Genomic DNA, 21,101 nt, shown 5'->3' on the forward strand with positions numbered 1-21,101 from the left:
GAACGTTGCAAGGAGGCAAAACGATGGTATGGGTAAATGCTGCTCGTACCATTAGAGTGCAACTGCAAACAGTGTGTCCGTCGTCACACTTCCCATCTACAAAGTGGAACATCTGGTTCGCATGCAACGCGGTGCATCCGCTGGTCCAATGCAGCAAGAGTTCCACTTATTGACACCCACTCGATGTGTAGTGTGTATGTTCCATGCCAGGACATGCATGTATCGATTGTCATCCTGCAATGCGAAGCCCGTCAGGCGTCTGACAAATTGGCCAATATTTTACATTCCACGCTGTGTTGGCCGCGGACGACCAAGGAGTATTTTTCGCGAACTAGACAGAATATAGAAAATCAATCAACATGTATCGCACAAGATGCCACTTTTAGACGGATAGTCACTCTTGAGTGTGCGAGCGTAGGATATTGAATGGTAAACCGATTTGAAATGTCACTTTTCCGGTCCAAAATCATTCCATATGTTATGAATGCAAGAGTTCAACGCAAGATCAAAGCTCCCTTACGCTCGTATAACTCCGAATATGAAAAAGATTTGCATAACTAACGCAACTGCCCTTGATCTAAACAGTTTTGATCAAGTTGCTCGTTTAATTTAAGACGGTAATAGTGGTACATATTGTCCTTTTCCCCTTCTGTGCAGAATATTTACAATAGCTTGACTCCATCCCTTTGTGCCAGGTGAGCCTTGGAGGTAGAGCCACGCAAACTGAAAGGTAAAATTCCTACGAAATTAAATCTTCCACTCGTTTATCCCACTTAGTACATGGCACCTGGCCCATCTCTTTTGCTAGAGCCAGGTGCGGTATCCAGCCAGTGTCATCGTTCGAAAACAATGTCCTTTCCTTTTTCCTTCACTAGCAACAAAACTTTTGTTTTCATTTCAATTTCTGCCCGTTCACAACTTTATCAGTTTTCATCGTCTTTCTTCAGCTGCGCCATAGAGTCGACCCACTCGCTCGTGCATTTGCCTGTGACAGTAGAACCTTTCAGCAAACGCTTATAGTTGTTGCTGACCCTTTGTTGGGATTCCCAAATGGAAAACATACACACAAATCCCGGGAAACCAAATGGCAGGCGGTACCGGAAAGATGAGAAAAAGGAGAATGTATCTCTTATCGTAGGAACGATCCTAGCCAGGGTTAGTTTTGTTATTGCTGTTCATATTTTTTACTATGTATTTCTGTGCCCGAGCATGCGGGGGCTTGCGTAGGTAAATAACACTCGTTGTATGATGACGGGGAAAGGTTCGTTTCATGGAATAATAGAGTAATAGGGTAAATTGAGGTAGTATTGGTATTGGAATAAACCAACAAATTGGATCAATTTGACTTTGTTGTGGCTTTGTAACCGACTGTTAGTATGCGAAGGATAACATAAAGAATGCATTTAACACAGCCTTAAATTCTGCATAACAAAGTAGGACAATCAATGCGCAGAATGTTTGAATTCGAATTAGCTGTCGGTTAGCAATCTTTCCGCAAGAGTGCGCTCCATGCGGTGTATTGCATACGCGCAGGCGTTTAATTCAAATTACCCATTCGCGAAAGAAAAACCAACGATATACATTTAATTTAAAACGTTGTTAAACGTAGTGTTTCTATAGGTTTTACTCATGCTACATGGTATATGGAAAGAAGAAATCCTATACTTCACCATGGCCTTAGAACAATCTACGTCGCAAGGTCAACGAGCCGTGACTGGAAAATCTAGTTCCACTGGCTCAAAAGCAACGGCAAGGACCAGCACATTGCTCGTGAAACTAGGTTGATCCCACAACTAATGGTCACACTCGCAATTATGGCAGGCCAACAGGTTAAAGTGGATGAATGAGGCGAAAGCGCTGCAGGACAGACACGAGGATAAGCAATCATTAGCATTAATTACAGGAACGAAAGCAGTTGGACATTTGCTGTACGAGTGCTTCGACCATCGGGCAGTTAATGAGCTCTCAGCAAGGGTAAACCAAGCGCCAATTGCCCTTAACGTTCGCCACACTCGAGGACACGAGCAATCACCGGCCGTTTTACCTCTCATTCTTCAGCTCTGAAGCCTTCCATTCGGTGTTGTGATGTCCACATCCGCTGCACATGACGCTCGCCGGCCAGGTCGCATGGGTGATAATCGAATAATTTATGCTAATGTGCTGTGTTTCCATTACCGGAGGCGTTTACAACGCGAAACAGTGGATTAATATCAATTAACTCTCCGGAGACGATGGGATAAAACGGTACACGGTGCACTTGGGTGAAGCACTTACCCCTCTTGCTGGTGGATGGATTGTGGATTGTGCCCTCAACGCGTGGCACTGGTGTTTGTGGGAAAGTGAGCAGATTATCTCATTGCTGTAAAATGTAAAATCCTCGTTGAACAGACAACACGAATCAACCAAAAGAAAAAGAAGCACGATGATGACGAGGGGTAATTTACAGAGCATTAACGATTCTGTTTGTATTTTGTTATATTTATTTTATATTTTTATTTGCTGGTGTGTGCAGCTTTGCAAACCATTTGTGAGGCTTCTACAAATGTTTGCTCGTTTTACATTGTTTTTGTTTTTGTTTTTGCTGCGGTGCACTTGTTCGCACATTGTTATTTTATAATGAAAACAAGCAATTGTCTGTATTCGTACGGTTGAAGAACGTCGTGCCTCAAATGTCTATCCTCCCTTTAGCTCATCGGAGAGTATCATCTCAATTCTTACATCGTGCTATTTACCTCTAAAAAATGGCTCATTTTTAGTAGGCCCTTCCAGTGTCTTTCCCCGCGTCCAACTTTCAGTCGCATCGAAGGTTAGTTAATTTGTAAATTGTTAGTGAATGTGATTTCAATTAGTTATTACATATAAACGAACTATTGCCTAACACGTTCTGCTAGTAAAATTGTATTTCATTAGCTCAACAAGTATCGCTAGCGCCGCCTGTCTTACCTTTCTAAGCTCTCACTTTAGCTTTCGTTTTCTTTGTATGTGTCTGTATGTTTGTTAGTTTCCTCATCATCTAAATGTCTATATCAGCTTCACACTAATAGGTTTAGAACTATGAATTTGCTTAATATCTTTCAACCAGTGTCGTTGGTAAAAATGCATTTTTAAAATACTTTACACAGTTTTCTATCAAGATAGTATTTAGGGTTCTACTGCTTTGTGGAGTACGTATTCGTATTGGTAGCTGGGACATACTCAGCTACAGGTTTATTAAAACTATGAAATGGCTTACAAAACAAACAATGTAAATTATAGAACAGTCTTGATAAAAAAGAATACTAGCTCGTTTCTTTATCGAAGCATTGCATAAACAAATGCCACTTGTGCTAGTGCTGGCGATGATGATAATTTTATTTGCAATCAATTCTAGTATTACTGCTAGCATTGTTCATCATCTTTCTTTACATCACAATACCTTGTAGTTTTTACAGCGATTTTAACACTATACTTGAGACTAAGTGCTAAAGGTTTGCTATAAACTAGTGCAGGACTCCGTAAAAAATGTTCAACCTCTTCTCTTGCACTTGAAATGCCACACACAATAAATCTCCAACATACACATTTAATTGTTTTTGAATCACACCCGGGTTGCTGCTGACAAACATCCACTGCGTAAATCAATTTAATAACCCAATATTGCACCAAGTTAAATAAACGCCCCGCACTCACAACTGCTACACCCGCGTCCCACGCAAGGGTATCGATTTGAATCAAATTTGGTGTAAACTAACAACTGATTGCGGCTGACAGCAATTGAATAGGATCGTTTGCAGAAATGACTGGGAATAGGATAATTTGGTGGGATCCCACGCTGCTGGAATTGTATCCTCGTTTAGATAATGATAATTGCATCCGAAGTGTCGTCATTCGAACGCGTCTGGCTTCGGTGGAAAATGTTGCTTTGCACGCGTTATAGGGGCCATACGGTGCGTTACCATTGCTATTGTGCCAGAGAGTCGTTGAAATCCTTGCCTTCAGTGCAATAATTCCGTGACGCTGCAAAACACACCAACCTACCACCGATTTGGCCACTCGCGAATTGACTACTTCGGCGTATTTGCTGCGTAAGATAATAATGTACAAATGTTTGGCAGGCGTGTGGGTGCGCTGCGTCTGTGGCATCCACCGCGTATAGCGTGTATCCATGGCAATAAAAGGCAAATAATACGCCTACCTCGGGATTGATGTTGTTTTCATATAAAATTCATGCGAATTGTTTAGCAACACTTCACGCTTTGCTGTTAGCACAAACAGCACCGTTTCGGGCGAACAATTTCGTTCGCTAGTGGTGAGGACAAACGGCGTTCCGGGTTACTAGAACAGCAGAAATCAGTCACAAATGTCACCACCCACCGCCCGTTGAAAGTAGGCATATTATTTATTTTTATTGCCCGTCCCACCGGTGTAAATGCGGGGGATTTCATTTGCATGCCGCAGGGGTTTCGAAATTTTCCCACGGCCACGCATCTTCAATCGTGCGCATCGTTTAACGTGCTGCGTATGTAAATATGAGTAAAATCAATCTCGCTCACCTCACCCTTTCCCGGTCCGTACGTACGGTCCATGCAAGAAGGAGCTGCTTATGAATAAAACACCTTTCGTATATCATTTTCCATTCCTCCGAAACAGACACCGAGCATAACGACGACAACGACGCCGACGCCGATGACAACAAACGTCCTCGACATTGTCCTGCACAAAATGTGTCCCTTTTTGCAAACATTGCAGAGGGCGCGTGTGTATGTGCACACGTACGGAAGAGTCATAAACCAAGGCCGATGCCGAGGTCGTGCGTTTTATGTACCGTTTCAGTTCACCCTCAGCACACACTACCGCGTGTTAGTAGCCGGTGTTATGAAGAAAGTTAACTTTTTTTGTTGTTCCTGCTGTAGTGATTTTCATTTTAGCCGTAGACTTGCCGAGATCACCATGTAGAGGACATGCCTTAACGTTGTACGTTGCGATCCAACAACACAATGCTGGAACCTTTTTGGTGCTCGAGCTTTCAGGAATGATCCTTTACGCGAGGGGTGTCAAACGCATGTGCGTCGCAAACTTTGATTGTCGGTATGACAATGATGGCTGGCTTTCATACAGCACAAATTCATTGAAAAGTGAAAAGCATTTTAACAATATTCAGATACAATAATAGGAAGTGGCGAAAAATCACGTGCGTGGTCAATGTAAGAATGTTTTTCATTTCAACTTTTTCCTGAACATGCGAGTATGCGTTTGACATGCCTGTGCTGAGCTCGAAACATGCAGCTATCGAGTATCGATTTCTGTCACTTTGATCAACGCCTACCAACAAGGACTGACGGCTTTATTTCTTTCTTTTATCCCCTTCCATTTTCTACCACCTCCCGACCTAACGTGATTGTCCGTGACTGCGGCGGTACAAAAGTTAATATGCCACTGAATCGAACCGAGCAGGTAGAGCACGCTTCCGAGTTCAGCGTATAGCTATCAAATCTGGCCCAGGCAGCGTTTCGTGCTGCGTTAGCATAAAAAAATAGAGCCGATAAAAAACGGCACCTCTTCAAACACCTAGAAACGGCAAAAATAGACATCAAAGTGTATGCTACTGCAATTTTCTTTTGGCCTTTCCATGCAGCTCCAGTATCTGCGCTGCTCAACAACACGTTGATTAAATTTACCAACATTTGGCTTCGGTGGCACTTTCCCTCACTAAAGAAACCAAAGCAAGGACACAAAATGGTCTACCTTTACGCAAAAATACCAATAATGGTACTATGCTGAGCACATTGCTGGCCAGACCAGATCTAAACAACAGAGTTTTCGGTAAATGTCTCAAGCAACGGGCGCTGGAATTTACTATCGTCTGTAAAACAAATCACTCCTTCCTGGCCTCCGTCGGGCAGTTTAGATTGGAGTTTCTTTTTGCTGGTGAGTAGCGGTCGCATGAATCGGTATTTTTCTTTTCCGTTTGCTCTATTTTACTATACCGTTATGCAACCTATCTATGATGCTCATCAGCTTTTCAAAGTGTGTTAGCTCGTTTCTTCGTTAGCTTCGGCGCCCGATTCAAATAAAATAACTACACAACTAGTGATAGTCTAGCACGGGACGAGATGATTCACCCGACAATATAAAAAAAACCAGTGGGGCAGTTTCCTGTTACAGCGTTTACACGTCTTCTCTGTGCTGCTCAACTTTTCCTTGTCGATCCGTGTCCTCAGATGGTGATAATAAATTCAGCCACTTTTTCTCCGCTAGTTGTACAGGGTTTCATGTTAAAAGATCACTCGCGCAACAAACTTCACCCTGCTGCATTGCTGCTGATAATGGACTTTATTCTTTTGCGTCTGCAACGTAGCACGAAACACGACAGCGACCTACGGAACTCTACCAGTGCAAAGGAGAAAGAAACTGTGGAGTTATGTCTCTAGTATCGCAACATTCCGGAAGCAGTAAAGTTGCTGCTTGCACTTGAGGCAATTATAAATAAAAAGTGGTAGGAATATCATCATCTGGCAAAAAAAACTAAAGTGCTCCTGTTGCTCTTTCCGCCTGCAGTTTGTGTGCTTGTAGTCAACTGCACGGAAGCTTAAACACACGAAATGGCGTGAAATGTAAAGGCTAAATATGCAGTGGATGCTTGATTCTAGCTTGACTAGTTTTGTTCCTCTGGTGCTTTCTCTCTCTCTCTCTCTCTCTCTCTCTCTCATCCATACACACACACATATATACAATCACACACAGGATCGACTAATGGCATTTGCTTTCCTCTCGACCGTTTCGCAATTGTTTTCTTCTAGTTTCCTTATTTTCCCGCCAGCGGTGAAAAAAAACAACATTAGTACGATACAAACTACAACAACAACAGCGAAAGATACACATTAACAGCACGACGGACAGCAGCAACTAGCAGCACACTAGAATCAACACAGTTGAGTACGCTTTCCTCGAGGCACTGTGAATCAGAATTGGAAGTGTATTGCCCGTTTGTTTTCTTTTTGGTTTCATCTTTTCTGTTTCCGTTGTACATTTTTTATGCGTTCTAGAGAAAATTTTCCTTCCTTATACCCACGCTCGCAGTTTTCCTTGGTGAATTTAGTGTTTTTCCTTGATTGTGAGTTTAAACCACCACTGTGGCTTTGTTTAAAGATATTTCGCAGGTTTGACGTGCCAAGTGGGGCGTTCGGTTTTTGTTTTTGGAGCAAACAGCAAAATAATTATCAGTGAGTGAAGTCAGTTGAATCGGAAAAGATAAAAAAGAAATGTTGAAAGCTCGTCAAAACGTTCACAAAAGAAACGATAATGCACAAAATAAGAGGAAGCAACACAGCCGATAGTACCGTTACCTTCATCTGGAAGCTAAAACGGAAACTAAAGACAAAGTGAAACGATTCACCGCGGATGAGTACCGTTTTGTTCGCTGGTAACCTTTTTCGTGGCTACCGTATCCCGAGGGAACCGATATTATCATGGTTAGTGATTGTGTTTCCTTGCCATTTACAATTCCCGGGAGTGAGATATTTTTCTTCTTTTTGTTTGTAACAAAAACTGATGGAAAACCGGCGAAACATTTTGTCCGTCGTACTTTGCCCGCCAGCGAGGACGTTCTATTTGACTGTGTTGCCTTACTGTACTGTAAGCTGATTTACGAGTGTGAACGCAAGATTTAATTTTTCGGCCGATTGATTGATTCGAAGCGATGGGGCTTGGCTAGGTCAAGGAGGCGTCATTTTTCACGCTGTCACCATGACAGTGGCGTGGTCAGTGTGGGGAAAAAATTATATCAAAAGCTTTCGGCTAGCCCGCGGGGCGTGGGTTTATAAGGATATTTATAGGTCTCTTCGGGCATTTGCTACTCTTTTGGGCCATTTTTCTAGGTACGGTCTTTTACCAGCTCAAGTTGAACGGCGCTCTCACTGTATATTGACCGTTGACCATTTGAGGGTGGATGTAATATGAGAGTTTTGTTGCCATATCAATAGGATGACGGTAGAAAAGGTCACAAAAATATCCAATATCCATCACTCTATAACGTAAGCAATCAGCTTTGTCTTGCTAAAAATATTTTCTAGATTGAAATAGTATTTGAAACTATTCATCTGGGCTTTAAAAAACATGAATGAAATTGAAAAAAGCCTCAACATCAAAAGGTCAACGTCTGTTCAAATCGTCCATCGTATTCTAACTTCGTGTTTTGTCAACATTTCCACTCAACTCGTTTGCTAAAGCCACTTCACGTATGTGCCGGTAATTAACTTTGATTGCCGCCCACTAGAGTCGGAGCAGAGATGAATTAAGAGGCATTCCTTCTTTTTGATATACCGATTTCCCCATTCGTAAGCCGAAGAAACTTACCAAACATCTTCACAATCGTGATGCTGAATGGGTAGAGAAACAATGTTGGGACAACCGACAGAGACATTTGTATCCAATCAAAAAACTTCTCTTTTGATCTGTAGCGTTGAATTCTTTCACAACTCTTTGTTCAAATTAAATCATTATTCTCTTTGGCTCAGAGCTTAGAGCCGAATGATAGTATGAAAACCCGGACCATAAACCTTTTTTCCAGACGCGTAAACTGGTCGATTTATTTCCAAAATGTGCCGGTCGGGTAGAATGGTCGGTTGGAAGTGATCTGAAATGTTATTTTTCCGCCCATTGAAACCCGGTTAGGCCACTCAGACACGAGTGTACAAACAATCACGCCAAAATAATACGAACGCCAAGCGTACCGAACTGCCTTTCCTGTGGTAAACTCGTCGATAGCCGTACCCTCCTATTGAGCCGAGTGGGTGATGAAAATTTTCTCCGAACGGAATGTAAGCCACGCAACCAACAACAAAACACTGGAAAGAAAATCTCCCGCGTGTAACATAAGAGGCAAGCAAAGGAAAAACAGGGCAAATTCGTACACTTCCTAGAATTTCGGGGCTCAATCACGTACAGCTCGAGGAAAGTGAGTCAAATGTGGATGTCTGTCGGGGCTGTGCTGCCTTCGAACAGTATCGATGCTGTCGTAGTGCTGTTTCCTCTCCTCTCTCTTCGTTCCATTCCGTGGCGAGGGTTTCAGTGGTCAGTGTGGGGTCGGGTCCGTTTCACACGGAGTCTGGACCAATCGTGTGGAATTTTCGCTTTCCCGCACAATCGTGGCCAGAGTTCAATCAAAAGTAAATTGAAAATCGTTTCAAATTAATAAAATGAAAAACGAATTCACACGACGGTCGAATGCAAGAGTTCGTCTAAAAAAGCTAAAAAAACGTACTGATCGAGTGTTTGTTTGAATTCCAGCATAGCAAGTGGCTGATCGGTTAGTTTGTAATCTAACAGATTACAAAACCCAAACGCAAGCTCCGTTTTCCGACTACTTCTCCTAAGACTAAGACAACTTCGGTTGCGAGCTTGAGCTAGGGTCATTTGGTCACGAGGTTCATGATGGATCACGGTCCCTGATTTCCCAGGAGGATTCAGAATACCGATGGAACGGACCAAGCTACTGCTGACAGTGGATAATAATATAGGAATGGACCGAAAATCCTTCAAACGTTTGAATCAGGTCGAACTAAAAATGGCAAGAAAAGGAAGAATGCAAGCAAGAAACGATGACAAGTGGTCTGTTAAATTTAATTTACATTCAGATTCGTTGAAGCTTTGCTCGGTCGTTCAAATGACAAAGCGCTTATCAAACGTTTGTCATTGGATATGCCATGCTCAAATGATGTTTTTTTTACACTAATGGAGTTTTATGAGTCTACCTCAATGAGGTGAAAAGGTGAAATTGTTTATGAAGAATGTTTTTCACGTTTAGAACCATCCAAAACGTCTTGGAGATTTCTCTGTCGAGAGGACAATTAAATCAAGACTGTTTAGCTCAAAAAAGCGTCCACAAAGATAAGGGAAAACGAACTTGAGAACGAAATCGGATAAATCTGCAACTAAGAATTGTCAATATCTATGTTTGATTGAAATTAATGTACTTTATAAGGAATCTGACCGCTGATCATCGCCTCAAACACAGCATCGTTTGGGTGTAAAAGGCATTAACGCAGATTAAAGGACAAACGGGCTCAAAAGCTCGTGGTCATGCAATATAAGAACGAAAATCGAAAAAATTAACTAACAAATATGTTGACTCTAAATAGAAGACACAGCTCCTAAGCTAAGCTTCTTCTATGAAGTTACCCAAAGGGAATTACGAAACCATAGACTGGACGAAAGCAGGGGGGCATGACACGCCATGGCGTCTATTGCACATGTGAAGGAATGTTTGCGTTCTTAAGACTGACGTAGATAACTGACGGGTCCGACGGTCAGGGACCTTCCGCTGGACCGAACAACACTCCATATTCATACACATTTCCTCACACATACCTCACTCCTAGACGTCGGGATCATACTCCCAATACTCCCAATTGAAAATGTGCTGATACAAACATCGAACAACGGAAGCACCGAAAAAGCGTATAAGAAAATCGCTATCTGTCGCGACCACTTCTTCTTACTTTCTAGCATCCATATACAATGATTTTGTTTTTATACAACACGCCAGTACTGCCAGCATCTCGTCTGGCATCTTCAGCACGAAAACATTACATCTTCTCGGGTGAATGGTGGCCACCGTTACTGCCCTACGTTACGTACCCTGTACACTGTAGGTGTCGGGCTGTCTGGCGCTGTGGCTTTAGATTTAATAATTTCACTATTTTTATATCGTGTTGCAGAATGGTACCGGTCTAGAAACTGATTATCCGGCTTCCTTGTGGTTTCCTTTATCAAGTTTGTTTGTTTGTTTGCTTTTTACACTACTACTGCTCCGACCCCTGTACCATCGCACTCAGAACGAATGATGTCGATGTTTACTGCACTAGTTTTAAACCCTCGTGCTCTACACTCAAACAGCTCCCGGCCAAAGAGGTGTCTCGCTAAAACGATCAAATAAAGTTTTCTATCACCTTTGACTTTTTGCATCTTCATGTCGGTAAAGTCGATCATTTTGACGACTCGTTGCTCGGTTGTTTACTTCGTTTGTTGGTTTGTTCGTTTCGTTCGGTCGTTTGCGGGCTGGGTGTAAGAGAAATTAAAAAAAAAAAAACAACGCAAGAACGTGCGATGCAGTCACGTGCACTATGGCGAGCGATGGCGTCCGTTGCACCTTGGCAATCTCGTTAAGCATAGCTTCTGCAAAACTTTGCGTCTCCTGGCCATATCCTGGTAACGAGACACTTTCATCGCGACGCCTCCCGGAACCAAGGGAAGTGGAAACAGTTTTCCACACAGCTTTATCGCCCCTCGTCTCATGGTTCGTTCTTAGTCGAACGGTTACAGGCCACGTCACAACATGCCCTTTGGCACAACCAGTGCGCACATGTCGTCTCGTTTATGTCACATCATTTAATCCACCCTATGCGTGTGTTAGAGCGTATGTGTGAGTTAGTGTCTTTTTTCTTTTATTTTCGATGAAACCGCTAAAATTCCATTTCGTTTCACACCTCGCGGGTGCAGTGGGGAAGGACACGGTTGGAACGCACGTCGCGGTACCCAGTTGCGCTGAATGCTGGGGCCGATGGTCGCATGGCTGTCTGTGATGTTCCATAAATTTGTCAACTCATTCCGACTTATCGTATCATCCTGGGGTACATCACTGTTGCTCTGCTGGCCTTGGGAAGTGAGATGACAGAATTTAATTTTCTGTAGGATTGATTTTACCAGCGGGTCTGAAATGAAACCAAAAACACAAGTGATGAGCATCAAGCAACGTTACAATCAGTATTGGGAGACAATTTGATTCAGTGGATTAATGGGGCATGGCAATCAAATATGTACGACTAGTCTTTGCGCTACTAGAAGGTTGTAAGTGTAAGGACGAGAATATTTCTACTTTGTAGATGATTTCTATATTATTTGAAGATGACGGTAAAGTTCAACGGAAACGATATTTCCTTGACAATCAGCTAACATTTCTTCACCATCCAAAACCGCTCAGCTAAATTTCCAATAAGAGCTTATGTAGGAATAACTTTTCAGCAGTAAACTTTACCACCCTTGTAAAAGGCCATCGTTAGGTTGAGTTTCGTGTTTCCCGAACGGGTATGTTATGATTACTTGTGACATGCGATGCCAGCCCACCTGCAGCACCGTGCTAACGTGTGAAATAGGTAGCCAATCAGCCGCTACGACAAGCATACCCTTGCAAGCCTCCGTGGCTCTTCGAGAAAAGTCAAAAGATGCTCAAAAGTGCACCTTCGCAAGTTGTTCACAACAAAGTAACCACGTTATTGAGGCAATATCCATCACCGAGGCAACCCACGGACGAACTTTTATCCACTTTTACACCCTGCTTCTGGGTTTTGCGGTGGTTTGGCAAAATTGATTACGACTCCCATCGTCCAGCAATGCGTGCGAGGACTTATTAGTGTAGAAAGTTTGCTAAAATTATCAGACACTTGTCAGAACGGTGGAGGAAAGCTTTCGAAGATATTGAGTAAACAGTAACAGAGCGTCGGAAGAGTGTTTGGAGTAAGTTTTCATCTGAAAGTTGTCCGTGTTCCTAAAAAAGCTCGCTATTTGTAGAGAAAAGATGTGCATTAAACGCACAGCTCAACAGGGGAAGTTCTTTTACGGCTTCTGGTAGCTAAACAGTTTAAAACATCGTCATGGTAGCGGTTTGATGTTGATAATTGATTTTAGAAAAAGTTGCTCATTCTAAACATGTTTCAATATTTTTCATTGAAACCTGTTGCGATAACTGAATAGAACAAACTGAAACTAATTCGCATTGATTTTTGTTCCTGTGTGTTTGTCGTATCCGATCCAACATCAATGAAATTGTATTATAATCTACTTATATTTGGAATGGAAATTATTCAGCCCACCATATTCTTCATAGTGTCCGCACCCATTTCTCACCATTGATTCTGGTACTAAAATAACTGTACAACCGTTTCAAGCTGTCTACAAATGAGCTTCCCGACAGGTCACGTAGTTGTGCGATGCAAATTACATTGTTCACATTTGCATGATACTTCCACGGTACGCGCCCTGACCAAACTGAAATACCTTCTCCTTGATTGTGTCATTTTGGAGACGTCACGGATAACCACAGTGAGGGTTCCATAGTTGCGTATCGTTCACCGTAAAACGACTGCAAGCTTTAATGCAATGTAAGCTGATGCGCACTGAAGGCCCCAAAAAAGGAGCGTACCGAGCCTGGTCGGGGAAGATCATCATTTGCATCAACCGTCGAACCGAAAGGACGACGTCAACGTCGCGCATGCATTAATAATTAATGCTTCAAGCTCGTTGAATATGTGATGAGCAACGTCCTCCGATCGGTCTCGCAGGCTATCCAGCGCAAATCTACCGAAGCATTTTCATTGTCGATTACCCTTTTTGTGTACTTTTCTTTTGCCAAACTGAGTAGCGAACATATTTTACTAGAATGAGACGATCTTGGGAAGGCGAGTTAGTTAGTTTGCATTCGAAGTTTGTGGGTTCACTTCTGCAGCTTCACTTTAATCGTGGCATGGTGTGTGTTCATCTTTAAGAAACACAAACAATAGCAAACTCTATTTAAATGTAATTACATTTGTGTGATATGCCATGAACCATGATGCTTGTTGAAGGGAAATGCAAAGGGATGGTGGTTGACAACGTGTCGAGAGAGAACATTGTTGTCAAACGTTATTATCGCTTTTACCTCGACCATCTGCTAGATACCATGAATTTCCATTTGCCAAGCGAATGTAACGGGGAATACATCTTCTGGTACAAAAAGAGAAGAGTAAAACAACTCTTCTCCTCCCCTGGTGTAGCAGTCAGTCTAAAAGCGTTTGCTGCAAAACAGTATTTTATATTCATGAACTGCCGAAATGGCAAACCATCCATCGAGCATTTCCGTTCGTTTGATGCTCACGTTTCTGCGATGCTTTCCAGCTGGACGACCAGCTTCTCGGACATCCAAACCCGAGCAGCACCGAGCGGGAGCCAAAAATTGTACGTGATATTCGGTGTCCATTTTGAGTCGGACGGCCAAATTGAATGGAATGGAATGAGAAAGCGAAGGAACTCCACTATATTGCACGCTTACTGCGCTGAACGCTATGACAGCTGGCAGATCGATCGAAACCGACCCGCTTCCGGTGGGACGTTTCTACAATCTGCTAAAAAAAAAGCATAATAGATGGACGGATTGATTATTTCATTCGCATTTCCGCCACAAAATTAATGTTGAAGAGACTTCATTACGAATATTAATGAGATTAGCAGAAGTAGGTCAGGTGACAGGTGAATGAGAAGTTTGAATAACAGTGAAGAGTGTCTTTTCGTTGTCAAATTTTAAGACTGACGTCGCTGTAGCCTTGGAGCCATGATTATTTGCCCTTTTAAATTATATTATTGTTTCAAGCCATGAGCTTTTTCTATAATTTTTGATACAAAAGAACGCAACAGTAGCAGGTCGTTCAAAATGAAAAGCTCAAAAAGTGTGGCTGCTGCATTGCCCGGTTGGATGCATAATGAGTATTTGACGTAGCTGCTAATAGTAAACCAATTTTGGAAACAAACTAATATCCTAAGGATCCGTCAACTTCAACAGGTCAAGTGTTCGGGTGATGTTTTGCGAGCTATATGTTAAACTTCACCAGCCATATGCCGTGCTTTGAAGCAAGCATCAACAGAACCATGGGTCCATGGTAAATGAGTGTTACTCTTATACAATTTACCACAGTGTAAAATCCATTTTCAAACCAACGAAAACACCCAAACAAGCAGTCTTGAATGCAGACATTAGACTACCCAGGTTTGAGGGTTCCCCATTACGGGAATGGGTTATTCGCTCGTCGTTCGCCGTTAGGAACTCTCGAGGGAGGGGAAGGTTTGTGCATTATGTTCCCGACTCCCGGAAGTGCTGCGAGTGGTAATGTAAGAGGCGAAGAGCAGACTATAGAGCCAAGAGCACGACAGCATTCACGTCCGGCATGTGCCTTTGCTTCAAAATTAACTCTTCGTCACGGTTGCAGCGCGGTTGAAGCGCTGCGCTCTATGCAAACAAATGCATCCCGCTGTGACTGGGACAAGCAAAAACGATGAGGATGACGACAACGCCGACCACGGTGCTGATGGAATGGCGACAAATTACGTAACGAGACCGTTGCTTTTGGAGAGCTGCAATTTGTTTCTTGCAGTTGCAGCTGAAAAGACTTCATTTCTTTCGGAACAGAGCGCAACGGAACGAAGGTTGCATCTTTTGTGGTTCCATCTCTTTATTCCGCGCAGAATGGTTGTGGCGGTTCGCGCACTTCTTCCGCGCACTGGCAAACGGTAGTACTCGGTAGTTGCTCAATTCCTTCCTAATTATTGCCGTACCGTTAGTATGCATTATGTGCGCGGTTTGCGGTGGTATGGCAAAGACACTTCATCTGCAGCGTGCTCGAAAGTGACGGCAATTTTGAGTGGCCGACGGACAAAATAGCAATCAGCGTTGCCAACTCAGGGCTATTACAACTGGAACAGTTGTTGGAGCCATTTTTTGTGATACTATTAATTTCTAAAATAAACATCATACATGAATGCTGTTAAGCTGTTGAGTGAAAGATCAAACAATTTTCCATTGATTCAATTACCATCGTCTATGCTGTATGGTTCGCATTTACATTAGTAATTAGATAAAATAATGTATCTGCATTAATGACCTCTCACCCTTCACGGTTGATGGGGGCTTGTTCACCTAACAGCTTCCGCAAGAGTGCTCATAATTATGCAGCTACTGTGTATACACTTTAATTGATTATGTGGTTGTGTCATTTTGCATACAATAGAGTGGACTACATGGCGAGCAGACAAGATAGGTACTGCATGTACTAATCATGATACACGATTCAACTTTCATGTGGAAAATCAACACAACAATAATCGAGGAGTCAAAATTAATAAAGTTCATCGCTCAGAGTGAGTGATTTGGCGTCGATTTGGTATGCTGAAAGCTCAAATCATCATAATTACAATCAACACCAACAAAATGGATTGAATTTTAAAGCATTTCATCGGTGCCTCTTTAAATTTATGTGCGGCGGCTTCATGTAGATGAACATGGATGGCTTTACAACTTGGTTAGTAATAGATGAAAATAATTTCATCCATTTAAACAATCTGCGCGCGGTCACGGTGGTGCAGCGGGTGCGGCATATGGCAGGACTGGTCGGAAAAGCAGAGCACAAAGGATAATTAATGCACGACTAGGCCACGAGTGTGTCACTGCCGAGCGTGCCCCCGATTGAGACTTACAACCATACACACACACACACACACACACACACACACACACACACACACACACACACACACACACACACACACACACACACACACACACACACACACACACACACACACACACACACACACACACACTTACAACCACATAAGCAAAGAATGCATGGTTACACGAAGCGGGGAAAGGTTACTATGTCCGATCGAACGACGAGCTGCAGCGGGCTGAAGCGACAGGAAGTGGCAGACGGGCAATATAATCAAGTTTCGTAGAGGAAAACTTTTACGGTCGAGTGAATTAATTTTAAATTGGTTGAAAATCTCTATAACGATGTGTCTGCGATGATCGGTAGTCCTCGCAGTCCATAATAGAGTGGAATGAAGTACCGCCGTTTCGGTGTTGAGAGTGAGAAGCTGGGCATGGTCGCATGCTACTCGAGCTGGTACTGGGAGAGTGGATCAGTTTCACCATCAGCGAGCCGTATCGCGTTCAAGTACGAAGGTGCTCGTTAGGATTGGATTTTCTTTTCTCGCGACTGTTCGTTCGCTACGCCATCCCACGCTTTAGCGGCGCTGCCCTGCTGCACCGGGTTTTATAGCACTGACTGCCTCAGAACTAGCAGATTTCTGATGATGTAATCGATACGTTCGATGAAAAGCTACTCCCGCTGAAGCTTTCGCTGGAAAATTTCATCACTTGGGCTTTGACCGGTCCCCGTGATTATCACAGCCACATTTTCTGTTCTTTTTTTAAATCTCCACCTGGAGTTAACATTCGGCGTTTACAGAAAAGAGCTTTAATCAGCTCCAATGAATTGCAGGTGCAAATATGGAATTAGTTGGAAACCGGTGCGTTCGGTGCGAGACAGCATTACGGAAGCACCCATTATTTCCAAAGATCCCAAGTAAGGACATATGAATCACAAACAAACGAATGCTTACTGCCAATCAGAAGAGAAAAAAAAGAAGCATTGGTAAAGCTATTAACAGATCTGAGAATTTGTTGTCGAGCCACATTTTCAGCTTTAAGGTATGAGGCGATATATCAAACCAATCATCGTAAGCTCAGTTCGGTGGAAAGGCAACGTCATCTTGGCGTTATTTTTCTGTCGGTGTTTACTTGCTTTCGAATGTTCGTTGCCAGATAACCCTGGAATGTCCATGGCAACTGGTAGCGCAGCAACAGCTACCGTTCAGCCAATAATGGAAAGCGATGATAAGATTGTAAAGAGAATAAGAGGGAGAGAGAATAAAAACATTGCTTCTCCCATGAAGCTGTGTCGGAAACTCATCAGCATAAAGTGAGATTTGATGAAAGAGCTGCAAAAAGTCTGTCCCACCGCTTTCAATGTAACCTTTCTGCAAGGACCACCCAACCATGAATGCAAATCGGGAAGCCGGGTCGCTTTTGCCACAACGACAGGACTTTTCACGCTCGACGGAGAAAACAACCATCCGCTGGCATGTCCAAAACGGGTTCGGCTGCAGATAATCTGACCAGAGCTTAAAGGCAACAACTCCGACCGACAATTCACCACTCAATCTCCAACACCCACACGACTACCCATGCAAGCGATACAGAGCGAGGCGCAACGATTGGAAGTTTAGGTTAGCCCTTTTTTGGTTGCCATGTACACTGCAAAACAGAATGTACGAAATATGTTGCTTTTTTACGACTTTTGGGGACGTTTCTTTGGAAAGGCACTCACAGTGCATTACACTGGGCCAGTTTCAGATTGTGTTAAAGTTGTCAGGCATGTCGGAAGAGTACGTCGTCTGGACGTACGTAAACCGTATTCCAGGATGCCAGCTTTCGCCTATGCCGACTAATGACTTAATCGCATCCCTCGTGGCCACTTTCCACAATCAAGAAGCAAGATGGAAGCTCTTTCTTGCTCACATGGCAGGTGTCAGAAAGCTCTTCGTGGCGGTACTCTACACACTTGCACCAGCTTAATGGGCAGCCTTGATTTGGAGTCTCACTTCCAGCTCCTGAAATATGCAACGCGGAATGCAGTCGTAGCGTCATGCTGCTCGACACGCTGAACTTTGTTCATCGAAAATTAAACCCCGTTTGCTGCTTGCAAATTCGCTCGACCATGAAAGCACTCTCAGGGGTAGTCTGGAGATAAAATCACCCGAACGCCAGCGTAGCGCACGGTGCAGCAGAAATCATTCTTCTGTGCACAAAGCTTCTCTGACCTTTTCGGTGCGTGAATGCAATCTGGCTGCTGTTCGTGGTGCATGATGGTGTAGATGAAGTTGCTGGCATAGTAATTATGGCCACTAGTTGCGCTACAACGATTATGAGATCACGTTCCACTGTAGCAGGAAACAGCTGTACGGAAATAGTCTTCTGTTGAGCGGCATGACTATATATTCGGTAGCTTTCAACTTGGGTTTCTTGTTGAATGTGAGAGGGTTTATAATTCAGAAAATTTCATGAGAAAACAGGATTAAAACCCACATGTGAGAGAGTATCTAATTCTGAAATTTTCACGAGAAAACAGGATTAAACCATCCCAGAATAGAAACTATGTTAAAAAAAAAAAAAAATCTTAAACTTCTATGTTCTAAGATAAGAAAGAGTTATGAGGTTCAGAGTGAACTGAGCTCTGCTGCATCAGGTATTGATTTACTAATGTTCCATAATAGTCCCAGTGCTTGATATTCAATTTCATGATGATCGGTTATAAATGACCATACGCATATATGTATATTGCAAACGTAATATCTGCACAAGGTATATCTTACATTTATAGATAGTGATATTTATAGCTTTCCTTTGAAGCAAATTCAAATCGCTGAGTTGCTTTATCATATTAATTTTATACTCTCCTAGGCACATTGATTTTGATTGTGTAGAAATTCATCTTGATATCCGGTCAACTACAGAAATTCTCATATAGTCTGTGGGCTGAATGTGCTGAATGTTCTAATTGCTTTGATCATCGTGCTATTGTTGCGTGGTAGGCGTGATTAGGGTCAGCACGCGTTCTTCGCAAGGTATCGCGAGGATAAGATTAATGGCATCTGCTTAATGAGACGCTCGTTGTTTCCTGGCAACCCATTCCGGCAAACGCCCTGGATGCCTAAACCACCAACGTTATTATCATTATTATCGCTGTCAGTAAAGCAGCACGATTCTAATCAATTGACTTGCTAATGGGTTATGGTTAGGAAGCTCTCTCGCTGGGGTGGATTATGTTTCAGCCAACCGAATACGCTAGTGTAATGGATGTACTTTTCTGTGCTCTGTTAGAAGACGATATCCAGTTCGTCTTTAAGTGATAGCATCAATACGGTTTACCGGTTCGTTGAAACGAAAGCGCTCGTTTCGCTTATGCTCCAACGACAGATTCCAAGCCCAAGTGGCATCGAGGTGCAATGAAGTTTAAATTGAATGCAACCCATACGGCACGCGTTTCAGCAGGAATACGAAATCGAACCTGCCGAGAATACATTGCCAAAATGCACAGACGCCCGCTCGTTCGACGGTTCGTGCGAGTAGCGAAAAGTCAAATAGTCAACCGGCACAACTTCGGTGTAAAGTTTGACATTGTTCTCCATTTCCATCAAGGGACCGTGGTGGAATGACAATGAACTGGGGCGGAAATGTAACAAATAAGCGAGAGGGGAGTTGTCTTCGATAGCTACACCCGAAAACCGAGATAACGCCCTGCCAATGTCAATAGCTTTTTCGAAGGAGCGAGTAAACGATCCCCGAAGGCGTTACGATGGGAAACAGATTTTGTGAAAATGGTGCACTGTTTCTTGGATGGAAGTGGGACTGTTTAGGGAGGGAGTCTGCCGAAAGCAGTGCTACTTGAACAGTTTTACGAGCACTACGTTTTACCCCGAGCAGTGCAATTGAACATTCTACAGAAGGATTGAACATTCGTTCAATTCCTCACAATATGCTCTCAGGCCCGGCACTAAAGACACAGGAAACTGTCATAAGAGCAACTCAGGAGCAACCCGAGATTGCCTGTTGCATTGTCCTTTCGTTAAGATGGTGGATAAGATCTGCGAAAGTATCCCGGAAACAAGCAGTGAACGCACATCAAAACATTCCATCGCAATGCAATTCCAGCAGTTCCCGGGACGAGGAAATTGGATCCGTCCTTTGGATGGGAATGTAATGGTGGCTACAATATATCTAGATTTAGTTTCCACACAATGATCAACCTATTCTACAAAATGTGTAAATGCAATCGAATAAAACTAAATCCCATTTAAAAAAGGAAAAAGAAACCGTCTACCTGTCTAGAAGGAAGAAAAAAAAACTAGTTCCGTTTGAATTTTTCACCCTTTCAGCGAGGTCACACGGAAAGCTGGATATTATTTCTAAATCGTTCTCATTTATTACCCATTGCAGACCTTTGCGGGCAACTTCAATATTTTGTCCCCGCTGTGGTGCATTTATGATCGTTCTATGGTTCGGCGCACAGCAACGATGGTTTCTCAATAGTGGCCAAGTTGCTCTGGCGTCAGGAACAGGAATTATACTCAGCCGAATGAAATCGTATAAATTGACAGTAAACGGTATTTATGGTAGCACTTTTCCGGGCGGAGAAATATAAATCTTTCGTGAGCTATTCCACAAGTCATTGACTCAATGGAAGGTTCCAACGGGAACGGGATATTGGCATGCAACCGAATAGGGGTACAATGCACGATTCAAAAATTGCTTTACGTTCATAATGCTGGTGTGCGCGTCGTTTTTCTTCTCGGGCTTACGATCAACGCCCATTTATTGAACGATTATTGAACGAACTTTAACTTGGGCGAAAGAGTTTACGCACCTACCATTAGAGGTACCCCGAAAAAAAAACAAAAACATCGAACATGAATACGGA

General features: G+C 43.0%; 1 protein-coding gene across 1 annotated transcript in view; it reads right to left on the reverse strand.

Annotated features, from left to right (window-relative positions):
- Positions 1 to 2,436: 2,436 nt before the first annotated feature.
- Positions 2,437 to 21,101, reverse strand: part of LOC1280335 (prolactin-releasing peptide receptor) — a 53,079-nt gene continuing 34,414 nt past the window's right edge. Inside the window, exon 3 of the mRNA XM_320180.2 lies at positions 2,437 to 11,690. The gene's annotated coding sequence lies outside the window, so the exon portion shown is untranslated. The remainder of the gene's footprint in view (positions 11,691 to 21,101) is intronic.

The sequence above is a fragment of the Anopheles gambiae genome, chromosome 3 (assembly GCF_943734735.2).
Source record: "Anopheles gambiae chromosome 3, idAnoGambNW_F1_1, whole genome shotgun sequence".
Lineage (NCBI taxonomy): Eukaryota > Metazoa > Arthropoda > Insecta > Diptera > Culicidae > Anopheles > Anopheles gambiae.